The 23,531-nt window shown below is 36.3% G+C and overlaps 1 long non-coding RNA gene, 10 other non-coding genes and 5 pseudogenes across 19 annotated transcripts; all 16 read right to left on the bottom strand.

Annotated features, from left to right (window-relative positions):
- Nucleotides 1-155: 155 nt before the first annotated feature.
- On the bottom strand, nucleotides 156-227 carry LOC125910554 (small nucleolar RNA SNORD113/SNORD114 family). Its single transcript, XR_007454053.1, has one exon. It is a non-coding gene; the product is annotated as a small nucleolar RNA SNORD113/SNORD114 family (small nucleolar RNA).
- A 2,073-nt stretch (nucleotides 228-2,300) lies between these two features.
- Nucleotides 2,301-2,375, bottom strand: LOC125910572 (small nucleolar RNA SNORD113/SNORD114 family). Its single transcript, XR_007454071.1, has one exon. It is a non-coding gene; the product is annotated as a small nucleolar RNA SNORD113/SNORD114 family (small nucleolar RNA).
- A 930-nt stretch (nucleotides 2,376-3,305) lies between these two features.
- On the bottom strand, nucleotides 3,306-3,373 carry LOC125910574 (uncharacterized; annotated as a pseudogene).
- Nucleotides 3,374-4,274: 901 nt separating this feature from the next.
- Nucleotides 4,275-4,338, bottom strand: LOC125910606 (uncharacterized; annotated as a pseudogene).
- Nucleotides 4,339-4,884: 546 nt separating this feature from the next.
- LOC125910607 (uncharacterized) lies at nucleotides 4,885-4,947 on the bottom strand (annotated as a pseudogene).
- Nucleotides 4,948-5,860: 913 nt separating this feature from the next.
- LOC125910558 (small nucleolar RNA SNORD113/SNORD114 family) lies at nucleotides 5,861-5,932 on the bottom strand. Its single transcript, XR_007454057.1, has one exon. It is a non-coding gene; the product is annotated as a small nucleolar RNA SNORD113/SNORD114 family (small nucleolar RNA).
- Nucleotides 5,933-6,821: 889 nt separating this feature from the next.
- On the bottom strand, nucleotides 6,822-6,892 carry LOC125910581 (uncharacterized; annotated as a pseudogene).
- An 880-nt stretch (nucleotides 6,893-7,772) lies between these two features.
- On the bottom strand, nucleotides 7,773-7,847 carry LOC125910587 (small nucleolar RNA SNORD113/SNORD114 family). Its single transcript, XR_007454083.1, has one exon. It is a non-coding gene; the product is annotated as a small nucleolar RNA SNORD113/SNORD114 family (small nucleolar RNA).
- Nucleotides 7,848-8,802: 955 nt separating this feature from the next.
- On the bottom strand, nucleotides 8,803-8,875 carry LOC125910565 (small nucleolar RNA SNORD113/SNORD114 family). Its single transcript, XR_007454064.1, has one exon. It is a non-coding gene; the product is annotated as a small nucleolar RNA SNORD113/SNORD114 family (small nucleolar RNA).
- Nucleotides 8,876-12,336: 3,461 nt separating this feature from the next.
- LOC125910575 (small nucleolar RNA SNORD113/SNORD114 family) lies at nucleotides 12,337-12,414 on the bottom strand. Its single transcript, XR_007454073.1, has one exon. It is a non-coding gene; the product is annotated as a small nucleolar RNA SNORD113/SNORD114 family (small nucleolar RNA).
- Nucleotides 12,415-13,201: 787 nt separating this feature from the next.
- On the bottom strand, nucleotides 13,202-23,507 carry LOC125909165 (uncharacterized). Of its 9 annotated transcripts, none has more exons than XR_007453584.1 (5): nucleotides 22,756-23,507; nucleotides 20,872-21,905; nucleotides 19,012-19,071; nucleotides 14,470-14,606; nucleotides 13,210-13,832 (listed from the first exon to the last, which is right to left on the bottom strand). It is a non-coding gene; the product is annotated as an uncharacterized LOC125909165 (long non-coding RNA). The 9 variants fall into 9 exon arrangements; XR_007453583.1 differs by having other exon boundaries at nucleotides 19,012-19,077; XR_007453579.1 differs by having other exon boundaries at nucleotides 13,202-13,832; nucleotides 14,470-21,053; nucleotides 21,141-21,905.
- On the bottom strand, nucleotides 13,549-13,626 carry LOC125910567 (small nucleolar RNA SNORD113/SNORD114 family). Its single transcript, XR_007454066.1, has one exon. It is a non-coding gene; the product is annotated as a small nucleolar RNA SNORD113/SNORD114 family (small nucleolar RNA).
- On the bottom strand, nucleotides 20,436-20,507 carry LOC125910561 (small nucleolar RNA SNORD113/SNORD114 family). The gene has a single exon (XR_007454060.1). It is a non-coding gene; the product is annotated as a small nucleolar RNA SNORD113/SNORD114 family (small nucleolar RNA).
- On the bottom strand, nucleotides 21,430-21,497 carry LOC125910602 (uncharacterized; annotated as a pseudogene).
- LOC125910599 (small nucleolar RNA SNORD113/SNORD114 family) lies at nucleotides 22,330-22,401 on the bottom strand. The gene has a single exon (XR_007454097.1). It is a non-coding gene; the product is annotated as a small nucleolar RNA SNORD113/SNORD114 family (small nucleolar RNA).
- LOC125910568 (small nucleolar RNA SNORD113/SNORD114 family) lies at nucleotides 23,300-23,374 on the bottom strand. The gene has a single exon (XR_007454067.1). It is a non-coding gene; the product is annotated as a small nucleolar RNA SNORD113/SNORD114 family (small nucleolar RNA).
- Nucleotides 23,508-23,531: the final 24 nt, after the last annotated feature.

Consider the following 23,531-nt stretch of genomic DNA (forward strand, 5'->3'; position numbering starts at 1 on the left):
TTTATGCGTTCGTTTATAGATTATTTCATTGATCCAATTATAAAAATTGAAACAAAATGCACGAACATAAGAACCCAAAACAAGACCCTTGTATGTTCTTAATATCTATCTATTCAATCACCTCCAACAGGACAATAAACCAGATTCCATTTCTGTTGGACCTCAGAGTTCCAGACACGTATTCATCGTAAACGACTCATACGCCACCAGTGGTCATCATCGATCCAGTAGTGCCCCTCTTTCCTTTCATTCAGTTCTATATTGTTTATCGGCTAATTCATTAATTCACTACTAATAACTTTAAAACCCTCATTCACAAAAGCCCAAGAAAATCATGATATCCTTAAATCTGTAAATAGAATCATCCTCACATCAATATATATATCTTTTTAAAATTAGGCTGTTAGTCATTCATGCATTAATCAATATAATGTTTTCATAAAATTCAGTATTTGTCACTGAGCTATAGTTGGCTTTCTGTGATTCTACTATATAGAACTTTCAAATAATGCACTGAATACACTGGGAAAAAAAATCACTGAAACTAAGACACGAAATCTGATATTACTCACATGGTTCTCTGTGCTTCTAACACAGACATGCAACCACAGAGCTCACCGCCACGGAATATTGCTTAAATCAGCTCGCGGTGTGTCCATTTTGAGAAATGAAAAGCAGAGTTGGTGATAAAAAATAAAATAAAACAAAACATTTACTTACATTGATGCTTGCTTTCCACATTTCATTTACTCAGTCATTCAGATATTTGTGAATATTTCATAACATTGTTTTTTTTTTTCTTTTAACAACAACAGCACCAAAGATCCTCAAACTTGAGGTGGATCAAGAACAATAAAATGGACTCTAAACTGCTCATGTCTAAATGACCCTTGGCCAAAGAAGTGACACTCTCGACCCATTTAATTCTTTTTTTTTTTTTTAATTTTTTTTTTCAACGTTTTTTATTTATTTTTGGGACAGAGAGAGACAGAGCATGAAGCGGGGAGGGGCAGAGAGAGAGGGAGACACAGAATCAGAAACAGGCTCCAGGCTCCGAGCCGTCAGCCCAGAGCCTGACGCGGGGCTCGAACTCACGGACCGCGAGATCGTGACCTGGCTGAAGTCGGACGCTTAACCGACTGCGCCACCCAGGCGCCCCTCGACCCATTTAATTCTTAATGGGTGTCAGTGTTCACAATTTTTATTAATATTTCTTGCCTAAAAACAGGTCTTCAAAGTTGGACAATGCCTCACGTTTTTGTATTTATCTGCTGTTTATATATCTTCAACGGTTCTATTACTGGTCTATTTCTAATAATACATCTAAATCTATGAACCCAGTAAAAACATTCTTTGTACTATCCAAAAATCTGTCCTTAGGATCAAATAAACAGAGAGAAAGACTACGTATTGACCTGGACCTCATTCAGCGTCCCTAACTCATCTGCCACCAGTCATTATCACAGGTACATAAAAGACCCACTTTTTCTTCATTCATTTCGACATTTATACCAGTTACATCATTAACTCATCGATTATAGTAAAATACATAACTAACAAAAACTGAAGAATCAGCAGGTTGAATTCCCTAACTTCTATCTATAGAATAAATGCCAACATAGATTATCTCTTTCTCATCAGTCAATCTCCACGTTACGTATTATCACTTAATCGGTATGTTTCCTATCTGTGTTTACCATTGGGCAACACCTTACTTTTTGACGGTATTTATGAATTGTTAATAACACTGTGAATACCCTAAGGGAAATGACCCACACCAAGACAAAATCTCTTGCTACTCACCTTGGCTTACCCTCCTAAGACCCAGGCCACACAACAATCTTTCTTCATCAGGGCAGAAGCTGAAATCAGCTAGAGCATCCGTTCTGAAGAGGACTGAACAGAGAACATGATAAAAAATCAGACATTCTTCCACTGATCCTTGCTCTACGATCTTCATTTAGTCGGCCACTTGTGAAATCATTCTTGGAGCATATTTATTTCATTATCTTTCATAAAAGCAAACCACTTCAAACTTCCCACTGACCTACCATGTAAACGTTGTCTATTGTTTGTCCTGTCTGTATCATCCTAGCCAAAAAGGTGACAGTCACATACTGTTTATTTCTTTTGGACTTCAGCGTTTTCAAATTATACCAATAGTAATTCTTGCCTCCCCACGTATTTTTAAAATAGGGCAAGGTTACTACAACTTATGTTATTTTCTATATATTTCCTCATTGATATTTCATCGATCCCATAATAATAGTGAAAATTCATGAAGAGAAAGACCACATCCCTTGGACCTCAGAGTTCCAGACACGTATCCTTCATCATCCACGACTCATACGCTGGCAGTTATCATCACTGATCCAGAAAAGACCACTTTCTCTTCATTCATTTCTATACTGCTTATTGATCAAGTCATTCATTATCGTTTTAAAACTGTTTGATTCACCAAAACTCCAAACAGTCTTTTCCCTATTATTGCCCTAATAACGTATCTGGAACCATTCCCACATTATTATATCTGTCATATTTATTATCAGTTTTTCATAAATGCTTTAAATCAGTATAATACTTCATTTTAACCCCATATTTGTCACCAGAACACAGTTCATGGTCTTTGAGTATAGTTCATATTTTTTCATTACTCCCGTGAATACCCTTAGACACACCACCCAAACGAGACAAGAATTTTGATTCTACTCACACTGATCTTCCTACTCCTTCCAGAACAATCCTAGAGCTCCTGATCAGGGAAGGATCCTTACATCAGGTGCAGCGTGCCTGTTTCTGAGGAGTTCAAGGCAGAGCAAATCATGAGAAAGGTTGAGACATTATTTCCATTGGTCTTGGCCTTTCCCTCACACGTAGTCAGACATTTGGGCAATCATTAATTTGGTGGATATATATTTTTTCCTTTAAGAAAACAAACCCACTGACCCAGACATGAGCATTGTCTGTAACTCCTCCTGTCTGTATCACCCTTAGCTCTATAGGTAACAGTCTTGTACAACTTGCTTCTAATTGAACTTCAGGGTTTTCAGAGTCTGATAATAGTATTTCTTGCCTAACCACATATTTTTATTTTTAATCACATATTTTTATAATTAGACGATGCTTCACTCCATTCATCATTTTTATTTAGATATTTCTAGAATATTTATAGAATCCATGTATCGAATTATAGCAATACATATAAACGCACAAACACCAAGACCAAAAACAAGATCTTAGTATATTCCTGACACCTGTCTATTGGATGCCTTCAAATAACGGGAATGTACTAGATTAATTTTCTCTTGGACCTCAGAGTTCCACGTATTCATCGTATGCGACTCATACGCCACCAGTGGTCATCATCGATCCAATATTGTCCCTCTTCTCTTTGTGATACTCTCTTTGTATTTTGATTAAATCATTGGTTTGCTAATAACTTAAAATCCTATTATTCACAAAAACCGAAAGGAGCCTTTGTGTCCTTAAACTGAACACAGACTTAGTCTCACTTTTCTTTCATCATCAGTTTTCCATACGTGCATTAATCAATATATTGTTTTATAAAATTCAGTATTTATCACAGAGCCACAATTGGCCTTCTGTGATTCTATATGGAATTTTCGAATAATACACTGAATGTGCTGAAAAAGAAATCACTGAAACAGAGACAAGAAATTTGCCCATTACTCACATCCATCTCTGTGCTTCTGACACACAGATGCTGTCACCAAGCTCACCGACCAGGGAGGAATGCCTGATTAGCTTGAATGTGTCCATTCTGAGAAGTACAAACCACAGTAATGACAGAAAAAAATGATGACATTTTTATTCCCACTGATTCTTGCTTTCCACATTGAACTTACTCATTTAGGAATTTATAAATCTTTCATAATGTAGATTTTTTCTCTTAACAAAAAGGAAGCCTTCAAACCTGACACTGATCCAGAATAATAAAACTGACTCTTAATTATTCATATCTATATAATCCTTGGCAAAAGAAGAGACACCCTGGAAACATCTATTTCACAATGGGCATCAGTGTTTGCAAATTTTGTTAGGATTTCTTGCTTCACCATGTTACGTTCCTAATTAGACAATAATTTGCCTTTTCTTCTTACTCCATTATTTATATTTCCTTTAGTGGTTCTATCATTGGTCCATTCATAACAACACATCTAAACGTATTCATCCAAAATAAGAACATGATCTTTATACTTCCTGACATCTACCCATACGATCAAGTAAATAGAGAAAACAGAATATTTATTGTATTGAACCTCAGGGTTCCAGACACCTACTATCCACCGTCCATGACCTGTCATCACCACTGGTTCCCTTAGAGTTTATTCATTTTTATATCTGTATCAATTAAGTCATACCTCCACTGGGAATAATAAAATACATCCACGATTAATAAAAACCAAAGAACATGATACTTGAATATCCCTAACTTCTCCCTATAGAATTATTGCCAAAATAGACACCTCTTTCATTAATAAGTAGCGATGTTACATGTTATCGATTAATCAACGTAATGTCTCATATCATATTTATCATTGAGCCATGGTTAATTTTTCACTGTAATTATTATGTTTGAGTAACACCACGAAAGTCCTTAAACACATGACCCACACCAAGAAAAGAACTTTGACTATTACTTGCCTTGGGCTCTTTCCTAGAGAAGGGAAACATGGTGACCTTGATCACAAGAGAGGCTGAAATCACCTTGAGCTTCTACTCTGAAAAGTACCGAACAGAAGTGATAAAAAAAAATTGAGACTTTCTCTCAATTGATCCATATATTTGTTTATTGCTTCTTTCATGGTTCAATTATAATAAGAAGTGAAAATGAATGAAGAGAAAGACCACATTGTTCTTGTATTGGACCACACGGATTACTCGTCACCTGGGACTCATACACCGGCAGTTACCATCATTGATCCAGAAAAGACCACTTTCTCTTCATTTATTTCTATCTTGTTTATTAATTTATTAATTCGCTAATTATAATTTTTAAACTCTATTATTGACAAACGCCGAAAAGGCTTTGATATCCCTAATATGCTTCTAGAGCCATTTTCGCAGCATTATATCTCAGTCACGTATCAGTTTTTCATACATGCATTAATCTATATCATATTTCCCATAAATCTCTTATTTATCAGTAAGGATCAAGATAGCCTTCTCTGATTATATTTCAACGATTTCATGACTAGAGTAAATACCCTTAGACAAACAACCCAAATCAACACAGAGAAATTTGTTTATGCTTACACTGGTCTCCAGTCTCTTAAAACAGGTGATGCAACCCTGCAGTTCAAGATCAAGGAAGAATCTTTAAATCAGGTTCCGTGTGTCTCTTCTAAGGAGTACAAAGCAAAGCAGGTGATAAAATGGTTGAGACATTCTCTCCATGGAGCTCTGCTTCAACATTCACATAGTTATTTAGGCAATCATCAATTTAGTGTATATATTTAGTCTGCTAAGAAAACAAACGACTTGGATCTTACCACTAAGACAGAATACGAACACTGTCTATATAACTTACACTGTCTACATCATCCTTAACCTAAGAGGTAACAGTCAAATACCATTTATTTCTAATGAAACTTCGAGGTTTCCATAAAATATTAATAGTATTCCTTGCCTCACCACATATTTTTATAATTGGACAACGCTTCACGCTATTCATATTTGTTTATTTATGTATTTATTGATTCTCACATTTATCCAATTATAATAATAAAACAAAAATACATGAATACCAAGACCAAAAATAAACCCTTTATTTATTCCTGAAATCTGTCCATAGGATGCCTTCAAACAACAGGAATGGCCTAGACAGACCAATTTTCTGTTGGACCTCAGAGTTCCAGACACGTATTCATCGCGAACGACTCATACGCCACCAGTGGTCATCATCGATCCAATATGGCCCCTCTTTTCCTACATAGATTCGTATTTGTTTATTGATCAAATCATTCACTAACTCACTAATTAGTGAATTCATGAATTCACTAATAATTTCTAAGCAGGACAATTTTAAAAAAGAGACTTGAAGTCTCAAATCTAAATACAGAATTAATCTCACCTCAATACAGCTCTCTCATTAATATCCTCAGCTTTTCCTATGTGCATTAATCAATGTGTTTCACACATCCCATATTTAACACTGAGATACAGCTGCCTTCCTTAATTATATTTTACACTTTTTAATAATGCAGTGAATAACCTTAAACCCACTTAAACTGAGAAAAAAACTTCAACTATTACTTACATTAATCTCCATCCTCCCTATTACACAGAGGCGAACGTATGCCCATGGAGCATCATCTCTAGGGAGTTCATTCTGAGGAGTGCAGAACAAAGCAGATGATAAGGAAAACTGAAACATAATCTGGATTGATCCTTGCTTTCTATATTTCATTGACCCAGTATTTAAGTATTTATTATTTTTTCTTTCTAAATATTTTCATCTTATAAAAACTCAATCACTAAAGCAACTCTCACTTAGGCATGTCTATATAACCGTGTGCAAAGAGATGACCTTTTTATCTATTTATTTAATGGGCATCAGTGTTTTCAACTTTTAGTAATAATATCATCTGCCTTGCCACATGTGTTTGTCTTTGGACAATTCCTCACCCTACTCTTCCTTATATGTTTATTTATATCTGCTTGATGGTTTCTATCATTGATCCATTAATAATAACAAATCTGTAGCTATGAAAAATTACAGGAATAAGATTTTATTCCTGACATCTCTCTGTGGAGAACAATTTCAACAGAAGGAACAGACCAAATGATTATGTTCTGTGTTGGACCTCAGAGTTTCAGACATATAGTTTCATTGTCCATGACTCCTACGCCACTGGCCATCATTGGTCCACGACTGAGTCGCTTACTTCATTTCCACTTTTTACAAATTAAATAATTAATTCATTGATAATTATAAAAATAATACATGGTTCACAAAAAGCCAAAAATAAGATCCTTGAATATCCCTAACATCAGTTTACAGAATCATTATCCAAATGGACTGTTACTCTTGTCTCAATCAACCTCCATCCTGTACATTTTTTATTGATTAACACGGTGTTTCCTACCACATTCATCATGAGGCCATGGATAATTTTTTATTAATTTAGTACTCTTCCATGATACCCTGATTACCCTTAAACAAATGTCCCATTCCAAGATAGCCACTTTGACCAGGTTGGCCTTCACCTCTTTCCATACTCAAAGGAAGCATGACAACCTTGATCACAGCAGAAGCTGAAATCAGTTCAAGCATCTGTTCTGAAGAGTGACAAGCAGACAAGATGACAAAAATATCGAGATATTCTCTCCATTGATTCATATATCCCCAACTCCTTGCTCGTACCATTTCGGCATTGATGACATTATTGTGATTTTTCCCTTAATAAATCAACTGCTGAAGCCATAACTGACTCAGTAACTATTACTTTCCATTATCCACCTCCTTCTTACTCAGACGTAGACACGTGAATCTTTTATTTTCCATTCTGACTTACATTAACATTTTACCTATTATATATTTTGGCAAGGGGCAATGCTTCACCCTCTTCATATTTATTCGTTTATATGTTATTAATCCTATTTATTTTTTATAATGGTACGTTTAAACGTTCATGTACACAAAGGCCAAGAACATGAACTCACTTATGCCTGACATCTCTCTAAAGGATCACTGCAAATGGGGCAGGGGGGGCGGGGGGGGGTGGAGGAAGGACTGGATTTCTTCTGTGCTGGACCTCAGAGTTCCAGACCCGTAGGGTTCATCATCAAAGACTCATATGTCAACACCTGCTGTCATTTATCCAGGTATGTCCCTGATTATCTTCAATCATGTGTACATAGTTTATTGATTATTTCATCAGTTCACTAATAATAATCAAACAATACCTAGGGAGGGGTCGCAAAAACTCGATATAGGTCCCTTGAATATCTCAAATATCATCTACAGAATTCTCGCTGACAATGTATGCCATTCATTAATTGACCTCAATGTTTCCTACATAGATTAATTAACATAATGCTTCATAGTAACCTCATTCTAATTATTTGCCAATGCCGGCAATCATAAATTATATTTCATAACTTTTTAATAAGGCGGGGAAAACCTTTTTGAAAAACCACAAAACCAAGAAAAGAATTTTGACTATTACTCACATTGTGATCCATGCTCTTACCACATAGAGGCAAACATAGGGCTCATGACTATGGTGGAAAGTCTAATTCAGCCGAGTGCGACCATTCTAAGGGGTACAAGACAGAGCGGATGATAAAAAGATTGAGATCTTGGGTTCATTCATCCCTGTGTTCCAACTTTCAGTCAGTCATTTAGGTAGGTAGTGGTTTGGAACAACATATATTTCATTTTCTAGTAAGTAAACAAACCATATCGATCTTGCCCATGCCAAAGAAAATAAACACTATCACTTAACACTGGCCATCCACTTTAGCCAAAGAGGTAACACCCTCATAACCATCTCTTTCCTAATGGATACCAGTTTTTGTAATATAATTAATATATTACTATATTATAGTAATTTTTGCCTCACCACATATTTTCATAACTGGACAAGGCTTCATATTCTTCATTTAAATCTGTTTACACATTTGTGTATTAATCATTTCATTGATCCAATGATAAAAATAGGATTTTATCCAAGGATAAAAATAGGACATAATGACCAAAACCACGATCTTTATATATTCCTGATCTTTGCCTCTAGACAACATCAAATGGGGACAATGAATTAGATTTCATCTGTTTTGGACCTCAGAGTTCCAGACACGTATTCATCGTATACGGACTCATACGCCACCAGTGGTCATCATCGATCCAATATTGTCCCTGTTTGTCACCATTTGTTTCTAGATTATTTATTGATAAATTCATAATTCAGTAATCACAATTTTAAAAATACTTATTCGCAGAAACCCACAAAGAGCCTAGAAATCCCTAGGATCTATTTAGAATCATTTTCGTGTCAATATCACTTTCATTAATTATCCTCAATTTTTATTATATTCATTAATCAATATAATGCTTCATACTAATCCCATTTCTCTCAGTGGGCTATTTGGATTTCATCAGTTATACTCTGCAGTTTTCAATAATGCACTGAACACCCTGAAACAAAGACTGAAACTTTGACTATTACTCACATGGTCTCCATGTTCCTAACACATGAATGCAACCCGAGATCACGTGACCATGGAAGAATCCTTAAATCTCGATGGGTCCCATTCTAAGGAGTGCAAAGTAGAGCAGAAAACAAAACATTTCAGGTCCTATCTCCATTGATTCTTCTGTAACGCATTTCATTTATTCATTGGGACACTCATTAATTTTTCGTAATGAGGTATTTGTTTTAGCTAAAGAAAAGCTTCAGCTTGACACTGACCAAGAACAATACAAATGCCTCTTATTTGTCAGTGCCTATATAATTCTTAAGTAAAAAAGGCAAAAATGGTTATTCCTTTTAGTGCTTAATGAGCAGGAATGTTTTCAATTTTATTAGCAAGACTTCCGTGTCACCACATATATTCCTAGCTGGACAGTGTTTCACCTTATTTATCTGTATTTTACATTTTTACTGGTTTGGTTGCTGGTTTATTTATAAGAATCAATTTGAACATATGAATCTAAAGTAAGAAGATGCGCTTGGTGGAACGACTGGGTGGCTCAGTCGGTTAAGCGTCCGACTTCGGCTCAGGTCATGATCTCACAGTTCATGGGGTCGAGCCCCATGTTGGGCTCTGTGCTGACAGCAGGCTCCAGCCTGCTTGGGATTCTCCCTCTCTCTCTGCCCCCATCCCCTGCACTCTCTCTCTCTCTCTCAAAATAAATAAAATAATCTCTAAAAAAAAGCATGTGAGCTTTGCATATTTCAACATTGACCCATGGGATCGTTTACAACAGAAAATAGGCTACATCTTACTTTATGTGGACTCAGAGTTACACAGGTAACACTCACGTGTACAATTCCTACCCCACCAGTCATCACCATTGGCCTGTGTTTGGACCTTTTTCTCTTCATCTGTCTCTACACTTGTAATGATTGAATTGCTAATACCTCGATAATACATATAAATACGCAATTCATAAAATCACAGAAAAAGACCCTTGAATAAACCTAACTAACTTCTATCTGTAGAATCATATAACACATAGATTATATCTTTCGCTAATCAACCTCAGAGTTGCACGTTATCAATGAACGAACATTAATATTTCATATCACATTTGTCATTGGGCCATAGTTAATTTTTTGATGGTATTTATTACTTTTTGATAATACTGTGAGTGCTCTTAAATCACCCACACCAAGGGAAGATCTTTGACAGTTATTCACCTTGGTGTCTTTTCTAACACAAAGGTAACATAACAGTCTTAATCACCATGGATACTAAAACCAGCTCAATGAATTCGCTCTGAAGATATGATTAAATATGAGACAAGCAGACAATGTGATAAAAGATTGAGTTATTGTCTCCATAGTTTCCACCATTCATTTACATAGTCATTTGAGCATGTATTAGTTTTTGGTAATATTTATTTCTTTTTCTCCTTAATAAAATAAACTTCAAACTAATACCTGACTGAGAGACACACTGATTATTACCTATCACTGTCTAAATCACCCTTAGTCAAATACATAATATACACAGTCCTTTTTTTATCCATTCCTACACTAATATGTATTTTCCTTAGTATATATTTTATTTTGCTTATGAAAAAAGGTTCATTGTTCCCATCTTTAGTCATTTATATATGTTTATTTATTCTTCCATTGACACTTTCATAATAATATTTTAAAGCTTCATGAACTCAAGACCAAGAACAAAATCCTTGTACATTCCTGACATCCATCTATAGGTTCCCTTCATAAAGGAGGCTGGACCAGATTCCATTTGTGTTGGACCTCAGAGTTCCAGACACATCTCCATAATATACGCCCATTGTCACTGGTGGGTCCAGGACTGGCTTTCTTTCTCCATGACCACCTACATTCGCTCATAGTTTAATTCATTAATAAAGAAATATAAATAAATCACACGAAGAAACAAGAATAATATTCTTTAGTATCTCTAACATCCATCTACACAATCATTTCCACTGAGACCTAATTCCTCTCATTGACTCAGTTTAGTGTTTCATATATGCGCTAATCAACAGTGTTTCATATTAATCTGATATTTAACACTGGTATGTCTCACCTTCTTTGATTTTATTAAATAACTTTTTCAAGTATTTATTTCAATTCCACTTAGTTAACATTCAGTGTAACTGAATGTAACATTCAGTTTCAGGTGTACAATATAGTGATTCAACACTTCCATACAAGACCCGGTGCTCATCACGGGTGCCCTCCTTAATCCCCATCCACTATTTCACCCAACCCCCGCCCACCTCTCCTCTGCTAACCATCAGTTTGTTCTCTACACTTAAGAGTCTGTTTCTTGGTATGCCTCTCTCTCTCTCTCTCTCTCTCTCTCTCTCTCACCCCCTTTCCATGTTTGTTTTGTTTCTTAAATTCCACATATGATTGAGATCATATGGTAACTGTTTTTCTCGGACTGACATTTCGCTTAGCATAACACTCTCTAGCCCCATCAATGTCAATCCAAATGGTAAGATTTCATTCATTTCGTATGATTATATTTAATGCTTTTTAATAATACAGTGAAAATCTCTTCTAAAACAATAGTCTAGCCAAGAAGAACACAGAACGTTACTCACACTGGTCTCCATGCTCCCCAAAACATAGTGCACCCGACCATGGATGATCTTCTATCAGCTGGAACACATCCAATTCTGTGGAGTACAAAAGAGCAGAAGAACAACAACAACAAAAAGATGAAGACATCCTCTCCCTTGGCCCTTAATTCCACCTTTGTTTATTCAGCCATGGGGTCAATTAGTAAGTTGTGATCATATCTATCTTACGTTCTCTTAAGTGACCAAATAACATCAATATTGCTGCTGACAAAGAGTATGAACATGGACCGCTACTCATACTCAGAAAAAGGGGAAACATCCTGTACCATTTATTTTCATTTACCATCAATGTTTGCAAAATACATTCATTGTACTTCATATCTCACCACATATTTTTATAATCAGACCATGCTTTACTCCCATCACCTTTATTTATTTGTAATATGTTTATTGCTATTTTCACTGATCTGATTATATTTGTAGAATAAGAACGAATAAAAGCCAAGACCAAAAACAAGACCCTCGTATATTCTGACATCCGTACAGGCCCATTTCAACAACGTGGAACAGATCTGTTTTTGTTGGACCTCAGAGTTCCAGACACATAGCATTCATCACACATGACTCCTATGCCATCATCAGTCATCATCATTGGTCCAGGACTGGCTTCTTTTTTCTATCTGTTGATTGGTATGTTTATTGATTAACTACCTAATATAGAAATAAACACAAGTCGCCACAATAAAAATCACAAAATCCTTGAATCGCCTTAACATCTATCGATAAGATCATTTCCACTGAGAATGAACTCTTTCATTAACTGAACTCAGTGTTTACCATATCGGTTAACATCATATTGGTTCACATCGGTGATAATGCGATATGGGTATGTTTGGGCTTCTTGATTACCTTAAACACTTTTTAATAATACAGTAATTTGAAAAAGCCAAAACATTCAATCTAAGAGAAGCACATTGACTATGACTCACATTGTCGTCCAGGCTCTCAAGACGCAGATGCAAAGCACACAGCTGCTATAAACCTGAAGACGCGTGAATGACCTTGAGTGCGTCCATTCTGAGGAGTACAGAGCAGAGAGGACGATAACACATTACGGCCTCCTCGTCATTGATCCTTTGCTTCTGCATTTCACTTCTCAGTGACCTAGGCAAGCCCTCATGAAGAGTCTCCCGTACATATTTCATTTTCTCTTAAGAAAATGAACAACGTAGGGCCGCCTGGGTGGCTCGGTCGGTTGAGCAACCAACTGCGGCCCAGGTCATGATCTCACGGTTCGTGAGTTCAAGCCCCGCATCAGGCTCCGTGCTGACATCTCAGAGCCTGGAGCCTGCTTCAGATTCTGGGTCTCCCTCCCTCTCTGCCCCTCCCCCGCTCATGTTCTGTCTCTCTCTGTCTCTGAAATAAATATTAAAAAAAAAAGAAAGAAAATGAACAACTTAGACGTTGCCCCTGACCCAGGAAATGAACACTGACTATTATTTATTTTGTCTAGATGACCCTTAGCCAAAGACTCAACAGCCATGTAACCATTTATTCCTTGTCGGACTTCACTCTTTTCAAATTTATGAATACTATGTCTTGCCTCACCACATATTTTTATAATTAGAGCATGCTTTGCCGTATGGATCTTTGTCTATTTGTTGCTTATTTTCATTCCTCCAATTATAATAACGGAATGAAAATGCATGAACAAACACAGAGGCCAAAAACAAGATCTTCGCATAGTCCTGACTTCTGCCTGCAGCATCCTGTCAAACAAAGAGAATGCCCGGTTGGACCTCAGAGTTTCAGACACACATTATTCACCATCATCCATGACTCATACGCCACCAGCCGTCATCATCGGTCCAGGATTGGCGGGCTTTCTCTCCGTTCACTTCTAAATTGTTTCTTAAGTCATTCATTCACATACAGTGGATATTCTTAAGCAAACCACCCAAAGCCACACAAGAACTTTGACTATTACTCACATGGGTCTCCACGCTCTTAATGCATACATGCAACCACAGAGCTCGTGGCCATGGACGATGCTCACATCACCCCAAGTGCATCCATTCTGAGGGGTACAAAGCAGAGAAGTTGATAAAGAAACGTAAGCCCTTATCTACACTTACCTTTCCACATTTCATTTACTCAATTTTTATGAGTATGTTAATTTTTCATTTATATATATAGATATATATACATACATATATATGTTTTTTTTCTACTAACAAAGGGAACAACCTTGAACTTGTAACTGATCCAGAATTTAAAAATTGATTTTTAATTACCTGTGTCTGCGTAATTCTTAGCCAAAGAAATAATACCCTTGATCATTTTCTTCCTTTTTTTTTTTCAATTTTTTATCTTGAAGAGAGAGAGCATGCTCACGAGCAAGGGAGAGGAGCAGGAGAGAGAGAGAGGGGGGGGGGGGGGAATCCAAGCAGGCTCCAGGCTCTGAGCTGTCAGCACAGAGCCTGACACGGGGCTCGAACTCACGAACTGCAAGATCATGACCTGAGCTGAAGTCGGACACTTAACCGACTGAGCCACCCAGGTGTCCCACAATCTATTTATTTCTTAATGGGCATCAACGTTTTTAATTTTTATTAATAGTATGTCCTGCCTCACCACATACATTCATAATTGGACAGTCCTTCATTCTCTCTCTATTTATATTTCTTAAATGGTTCTAACATTGATCCACTTACCATCCATGACTTGTATCCCTGTATCCCGTCCATGACTTGTATCACCAGCCATCACCCCTGGTCCATGTTTGGGTTTCTTTTCTTTTTTTTTCTCTTAATTTGTGTCTATATTTGTTATCCATTGCATCATTAGTTGTCTGACAATAATAAAAAATTAGATGACTTACAAAACAACCTCAAGGGCAAGATGCTTGAATGTCCCTAGCATCTGCCTATACACCCATTTCCCACATGGACTATGTTTCTTCTGTTAATCAATCTCAATGTTGCACATTATCAATCAACATGTTTTATATCCTATTCGTTATTGGACAATAGTCAACTTTTTTACTAATGTAATAATTTTTAATAATACTGTACAAGCCCTTAAACAAATGACCTGAATGAAAACGAGATCTTGGCTGGTACTGACTTTAGTCTCTTCTCTGACACAGAGGCTATGTGATAATCTTGATCACGCGTAAACAGAAATTAGCTCCAGCCTCCCTTCTGAAGAGGACGAAGCAAAGAAGGTGCTAGAAAGATTGAGACATCCTCTCTATTGATCAGACTTTCCACCATTCATATACAAAGTCATTTAGGTACTTATTAACTTATAATAACATTTATTTATTTTTCTCTTAATATTAATCAAACATAAAACTTATACACGACTCAGTAACCTCTACTTATCACTGCAGATAATAAAATGCTGAGACAATATTCCCATTAATACCTACTTTTCTGATTCGTTTTCTTAGTCACTTGGGTATTTATTATTTTATAGTGGTACTTCCTTCTTTTTCTCTTGGTAAATGAACCACTTGAACTCACCACTAACTCAAAGCAAGAACATACTATTACATATCATCATCTGTATTCTCCCTACCCAAAATGTAACCCCCTTGATCTCTTTATTAATGAAGTCCAGTGGTTCCAAGCTATATTCATAGTAATTCTTGCCTCACCACGTATTTTCATAGTTGGATATGCCTCACTCTTTTCACCTTTATGCACCGACGTATTTGTTCCTCTCATTTATTGAGTAAAATAAAAGCAAAATGGCAGCACCTGGGTGGCTCAGTTGGTCGAGTGCCTGACTTAGGCTCAGGTCATGATCTCACCACTCGTGAGTTCAAGCCCCGCATCAGGCTCTGTGCCGAGAGCTCAGAGCCTGGAGCCTGTTCTGGATTCTGTGACTCTGTCCCTCTCCGCCCCTCCCCTGCTCTCTCTCTCTCTCTCTCTCTCTCTCTCAAAAATAAATAAATATTTTTAAAAGTTTAATTACAAAAAGAAATAAAAGCAAAATCCACAAAGCACCAAAGACTAAGAACATGATCCTTGACTATTACTGTAATCTCTATATAGGCTCACTCCCACAGGTATAAACACTTCAATCCCTTTTTGCACGGGACCTCAGTACATCATAGATGTTTTGATCATAAGGTATAATAGATCAGAATGCATTCCATTCGCATCATTGGTCCATGGTTTGCCTTTTTCGTGTAATTTGCATATTTATATATCTAGACCACTCCCATCAGAACTAAGACACTGACTACTAGTTCCATCTCCTATGTGCTTCGTCCTCATAACAAAAATAGTTTACGACTTTATCAGTTAAGGAGTGTTTAGGGAGACACTGAAATAGAAATTTAAAGAGTTATAAAAAGGAGTGACATGGATTTGATCTATTTTTAAAATCATCCCAAGTAGGGGAGGTGGGTGGGGGATGGGAGAAAGAGGTGATGGGGATTAAGGAGGGCTCGTGTTATGATGAGCCCAGGATGACATATGGAGGTACTGAATCACTATGCTGTACCCCTGAAGCTAATCCTACACTGTACGTTAACTAGCTGGAATTTAAATAAAAACTTAAAAAATAAAATAAAATCATCCCAAGTAATACTACATCAAAGTAATCATAAACTTTAGGGGAACCTGGGTGGCTTAGTTGGTTAACCATCTGATTCTTGATTTCAGATCAGGTTATGATCTCATGGTTCATGAGATCGAGTCCTGCATTGGGTTCTGTGCTGACATCATGGAGCCTGCTTGGGATTCTCTCTTCCTCTCTCTCTGCCCCTCCCCCACTCATTCTCCCTCTCTCTCTCTCAAAATAAATAAGTAAACATTATTTAAAAATTAATCATAAACGTTGGTTCCTCATCATTGGAGTCTACACAGAATGTGTAATCAGTTCAGGTGCATCCGTTTGCAGAGCATAAAGATGATGTTATTAAAAGAATGAGCTATTTTCTCCATTGAATCATGCTTTCTCCTTTCATTTGCTTGAAGTTTCAGATATTTATTAATTAATGTATCTATTACCTTGCTCCTTGTTTTTCATTATTATTATTATTATTATTATTACTTAGTTTCAAGTGTGGAGTTGAGTGATTCAACACCTCCCTACAACACTGGGTGCTCATCGCAGGAGCACTCCTTAATCCCCATCACCTATTTTACCCCCCCCCCCACCTCCTCCCTGGTAACCACCAGTGTGTTCTCTGTAGTTAAGAGTCTGTTTCTTAGTTTTCCTCTTTTTTTTGTCTTAATAAAATAAACAACCTGGTACTTACCACTGATCCAAAGCAAGGGCATTAACTATTACATACATCTGACTTAAAGCAGTGATTCTCAAACCGTTGTTTCTAAATGACGCATTATCACTGTGCGAACATATTTGCAATGCAGATCCTTGGATCCCCACCACCCCCCCACCCCCGACCTTGAATCCTCCCAAAGCAGAAATGCTGAGGGTGGGACTGGAAATCTATAGTTTAACCACTCTTGCAGGTGATTTTGGTGCTCACTCAAATGAGTTGTAGTACGCCAACCCAGAGGGGTTAACCTTTAACCTACTGATTTCTTAATATACTGCAATGTTTCCCAATTGTATAAACAAAAATGTCAACCTTGCAACATTTTTCCCAATTAATCCAGCATTAATTACTCTCTTCATCTATTTACCTATCTACCTACCTATCTGTCATCTACTGGTTTTGTTCATTTATTCTCTTAGAATAATGCAATAAATTCCCAGGATTCCATCATCAGATTCTTCCAAATTACTGTCTAGCTATAGATTTATTCTCGCGGATGTAATATACCAAATCTCCTTTTGAAATGAACTTCAATAGTACAGAAGTGACTTAACCACAAGACACATTCAGAATGCATTCCATTCACATCACTGGCCCTTGCTTGGCTCTTTTTTTTTTTCATGTTTTTATACAAATTCCAATTAGTTAACATATAGTGTAGTATTAGTTTCAGGAGTAGAGTTTAGTGATTCATCACTTACATAGAACACCCAATGCTCATCCCAACAGGTGCCCTCCTTAATACCCATCACCCATTTAGCCTATCTCCCCACCCACCTCCCCTCCAGCAACCCTCAGTTTGTTCTCTAGAGTTAAGAGTATGTTTTATAGTTTGCCTCTTTGTTCTTGTCCCCCATGCATCATGTCCCCCATAATGCTGCTTTAAACATCAGGTACATGTGCCTCTTTGAATCAGTATTCTTGCATCCTTTGGGTAAATACCTAGTAGTACAACCGCTGGATCATAGGATAGTTCTATAACTAGAACTATAGATCGTAGGATGGTTAATTTTTTGGAGAACTTTCCTACTTTTTCATTTAACTTGTACATTCTTTAAAGATATAAGCACAACCATGAACCCACTATCCACTGCACATACAAAAACTACACCTTACATCTTTCTATGAGTTGCTTCATTGAATTAACAACTTAGATCTCTACCACAGAAGAATGTTTATACACTGTGGTACAAACCCAAGAAGGAATTATAAATATTTATGAAAGTGAATGTAAAATCTTCAAACCTTAAAAAAAAGCTGTATCGATAGATTTAATATTCATTCATTCATTCTTTAATTCATAAACACATTGACAAAACTATTCACTTTAAACCATAATGAAAACTGTTTAATGAAACCCAGACTAAAAATGCTGTGTGTGTTACCTGTGCAGTTCCCCTGACTCAACCTGGAGAGAGCTGAGATTTGTTTCTTACGAGGGACAAAACGTGAATAGAACTGATGGACCATGCATCACCGCATGCTTATCACTGGCCATGTGCTTTGTTCCCTTTTATATTATTAAGTTATTAACTTATTTATTAATCTATAATGATAAAATGTGTACTGTTGTATACAAACTCGGGATAACACTAATTAATAATAACTGTTTCCAGCTGCTCACTCTCATAAATGACAAAGGACTACATACTTTTTTTCCAATTTTACTGAGAAATTATTGATAAATATAGTTGTATCTATTTGAAGTGTACCATGTGGCTTTTGATTTACATATACACTGTGGAATGATTACCAATGGAACACAGTGAAGCCAGTTGGATTGATCATAACTTGTTATATGACTCAATTTTGTCACTGGTTCATGCTTGAGCCTCCTTAATATAGTTAGTTGATTATATTATATAAACTTTCCCCCTATTTCTCAATTAAAAAAATGAAAACAAAAACACCTGCAAGCCAAAGACAGCACAGAACGTGAACATCAACAATTACACACCTCTGTCCACACATCCCTTCTGATGAGGTGTAAACGCCTTCATAAATTTTTAATGGACTTCTGTTCCTTAGAAATGGATTGGTAATGATGTTAGTTTCATTACATATGCTATAGCTATTCCACATTTGGCCCTATTTTCCCTTTCTTCATTCATACATTTTTAGTTATTATTGCATTGATTAATTTTTAATAAGCAGTCAATATTTGTGAAACTCAAAAGCCCAAGAATAATATTCTTGAATATCTCTAACTACTGCTTACAGGACCATTTATCACAGAAGCAATGGACTAGATTTCTTTTTGCACTGGATTTGCATTGAATCACAAAGTTGTAGATCAGCCTTCTTCAACCTTGCCTCATATGCTACTGGCCCTCAGTATTGGTCCAGATATCACTCTTTTTCTTCACTGAATTATAATTTTGTTAGAGATTAATTCACTAATTCACTAATAAAAAATACCCATGAGATTTTTAAAAATAGCTTTAATACCCCTAACTTCGGTACATAAAATCATTTTCTACAGGGAAAATAGTCTAGATCTGCTTTGCTAACTGACCTCAGTATTGAGTATGGATTAGCCAACATGCTCATTTCAAACTCTTTATCATTAGTGCACGGTTGGCATGAACTAATCTGTAACATCTGTCTATAGAATTATTTCCCTGAGCAATTCATTTCTTTCATTAACTGACCTCAATGTGTTGTATATGGATTAATAAACACAACGCTTCACGTTAATGGCATTTGGGGGCAATGGTTGGCATTCGCTGATTATATTTCACATTTTTAATACCACAGCGAATACCCTTAAACAAGCCTCCCAAACTGAGAGAACACTGACTCTTACTTCTCTTGATTTCCACTCTCTAACACATAGATGCAGCCATAGAACTTGTGATCATGGAAGATGCTTAAGTCAACTTGAGTGCATCCACTCTGCAGAGAACAGAGCGGATGATAACAAAAAGCTAGACACCTCATTTCCACTGGTCTTTGCATCCCATCTTTCATTTAGTGGGTCATTTCGGGAATCTGCAGTTGGGAGGAATGTTTATTTAATTTCTCCTAATAAAAGAACAATAATGACCTTGCCGCTGACATGGATTATGAACATTGCCAATTACTATTTAACACTACAGCTATACAATCCTTAGCCCGAGAGGCAACACCTCTGTATCATTTACTATTGGTGGATGGGAGTGTGTTTTCAATATATATTAATAGCATTTCTTGTCTCACTACATATTTTTGTAATTGGACAATGCTTCATGACCTTAATCTTTGCTTGTTTATACATTATTGATTATCTCCTTAAAAATAGAGAATGCATGAACATAAACCCAAAACATGATCCCTTTAAATTCATGGTATCTGTCTAATGGTATCGCTTCACAAAGGGCACTGGACTAGATTGCCTTTCATTGGGACCTCAGAGTTCCAGACATGTATTCATCGTATAGGACTCATACGCCACCAGTGGTCATCATCGATCCATTATTGTCCCTCTTTTCCTTCATTCAGTTGTACGTTATTTATCGACTAATTCATTAATTCACTAATAATAATTTTAAGACCCTCTTATTCACAAAAACACAAAAAGAGGCTTCATATCTCTAATCCGTCTGTAAGATCATTTTCACTCTCATATAGGAGACAAAAAGGATCGATGTATGGCTCTCATTAATTAGCGTTTTTCGTGTATGCATTAATCAATACAATCAACCCCTTTTAATCGATAGAATCAATTCCATAGTTTCCCCTGCTTGATTACAATTTGTACTTTTTAACGACATATAGTTAACATCTTAAAAAAAAAAAAAGGGACACTAGAAAGACAAACACTTCAACCACTACTCACATTGGTCTCTATGCTCCAAACACACGTATGCAATCAGAAAGCACGTAACCATGGAAGCGCCTGAATCAGCGTGAGTGCGTCCATTCTGAAGAGTACAGAGCACAGCAGACGATGAAGGACACTGGGACCTTATCCCATTGCCTCTTGCGAACCACATTTCATTTACTTAGTCATTCAGGTACCTGTAAAATGTTCGTGATGTAGACTTTTGTTCTCTTAACAGAGGAAACAAACTCGAGACTAACCCAGGAAATACAACTGACTCTTACTTATCAGAGTTTATATGATCCTTAGGCAAAGATTCATTCATTTCTTGGGAGGCATCAGTGTCTTTTTTCATTGTTATTGGTAATATTTCTTGCGTCACCCATGTTGGGCAATGTGTAATATTCTTCTTCTTTCTCTATTTTTTATTTGTTTAATGGTCCCATCATTGATCCACCAGTAATAATAAAATCCAAATCTATGAACCCAAATAAAAACATGATTTTTGTATATTTCTGATACCTGTCTATAGTATCATTTCCAAGAGAGGAACTCAGCTAACTATGTTTTGTGTTGGACCTTGGAGCTCCAGACATTCATCGTTCCTAATTAACATGCTACCAGTTGTGATCACTGGTCTATATTGGAATGTCTTTTTCTTCATTCATTTCTACATTTATATTGAATAGGCTATTAATTCATTGATAATAATATAATGAATATGTGATTTCCAAACCCAACAAGAAGATATTTGAATATTCTGATCATAGTCCATAGAATCATTTCCCACATGGACTAACTATATCTCTTTGAGTAATCAACTTTAAGGTTGATTGGTTAACATATTCCGTTATTGAAGAATTAATATAATATTTCATATATATTTACATGTGGACATCATTAAATTTTTATTATATTTATTCCATTTTAATACTACCATAAATACCTTTAAACAAATGACCCAAACGAAGACTAGAACTTTGACCATTGGTCACCTTGGTCTCTTGACAATCTTTACCATGACAGAAGCTGAAATCTCCTTGGGGCATCTGTTCTGAAGAGTAGCCAGCAGAGAAAATGATAAAAAGACTGAGACATTCTCTCCACTGATTCATTATTTCTAGCCGTCATATACGTGGTCATTTGGGTATTTATTTATTAATGGTAACATTTAGGTTATTTTCATCTTAACAAATTACACATCAGAGTTCTGACTCAGAGAAGTAATGATTACTTATCATAGTCTATATCAGCCTTAGTCAAAGATGCAGTACACTTAATCCATTTAATATCAATTTCAATTCATATTAGTATTATTTCCCATACTATGCATTTTAAGAATAAACACTACTTGAGTCTCTTTCTCCTTATTTTAACTTATACATTTATTTATTCCTTCATAATAAGATTTTGTGAAATTCACGAACCCAAAGACCAAGAACAAGATCTTTGTATAATCTTGACAAGTGTCTATTGAACCACGTCAAACAGAAGGAATGGACATCAGATATGACTCATTCGCCACCAGTGGTCATCAGTGGTCCAGCCTTGACTTTCCCTTTCCTTCCTTCTGTCTTTATTTGTTTATTCCTCGATTCATCAATTCACTGATAACAATAAAATAAATATCTATCTATCACAAATACTCAAGGACAAGAGCCTTAATGTCCCTAATGTCTATCTATAGGATCATTCGCCTCACTGAATATGCCTCCTTCATTAAATATCTTCACTGATACAAATACCTGTCAATCAACAGAACATTTCATATCAAGTCCATATTTATCCTCAAAGCACTGGCTAGGCCTCTTTGAATATACTTAATACCATTTCACAATGTTACAATGAACACTCTAAACGAACAACCCAAACCAAGAGATAGATTTGACTAGTCCTCACCTTGGTCTACATGCACCAACATAAGGACCACCAGTGGAGCCCCTGTTGACAGCCAAGTGCTTAATCAGTTCACGTGTGTGCACCTGAGGAATAAAAAGCAGAGCACATAACAAGATTGAGAGACGCTCTGTGGATGTGACTATTTTAACTTCACTTAGTCTGTCACTTAGGAATATAGTACGTTAGGGTCATATTTATTATTTTCTCTAAACAAACGAGGCAGTATCAAACCTGACACAGACTAAGAATGAGAATGTTGACTGTGATTTACTGTCTCTATCATTCTTAGCCAAAGAGGTAAGACACTGGAAACACATTTCTTAATAAACTTCAATATTCTCAATAAACGTTAATAATTTTTACAAAGAATAGACGTGCTTCGCCCTCTTAATCTCATTTACACTTGCAGATTGATTCTACTTTTAGCCATTTATTACAGTAGAATCAAAAGTCATGAAAATAAACCAATAAAAGGGCCCTCCCCCCCCCCAACATCGGTACATAAGACCGCTTCACACAGAAGAGACTTTATTTGGTTTTTTAATTGGGCCTCAGAGTTTCAGACACATCATATTCATCATCCATGACTCATACGCCACCAACTATCATCACTGGTCCAGATCTAGGCTTCTTTTTCTTCATTCTCAGGTATGTAACTTCACTAATTCCTTAATCTATTAATGATAATTTTTAAAACCCTGGGATTCACAAAAATCCAATAATAAAAGCAGTGAATAGTCTACTTCTGCCTATAGGATCATCATCATCAACACTTC

The sequence above is a fragment of the Panthera uncia genome (genome assembly GCF_023721935.1).
Source record: "Panthera uncia isolate 11264 chromosome B3 unlocalized genomic scaffold, Puncia_PCG_1.0 HiC_scaffold_1, whole genome shotgun sequence".
In the NCBI taxonomy this organism is placed as follows: Eukaryota; Metazoa; Chordata; class Mammalia; order Carnivora; family Felidae; genus Panthera; species Panthera uncia.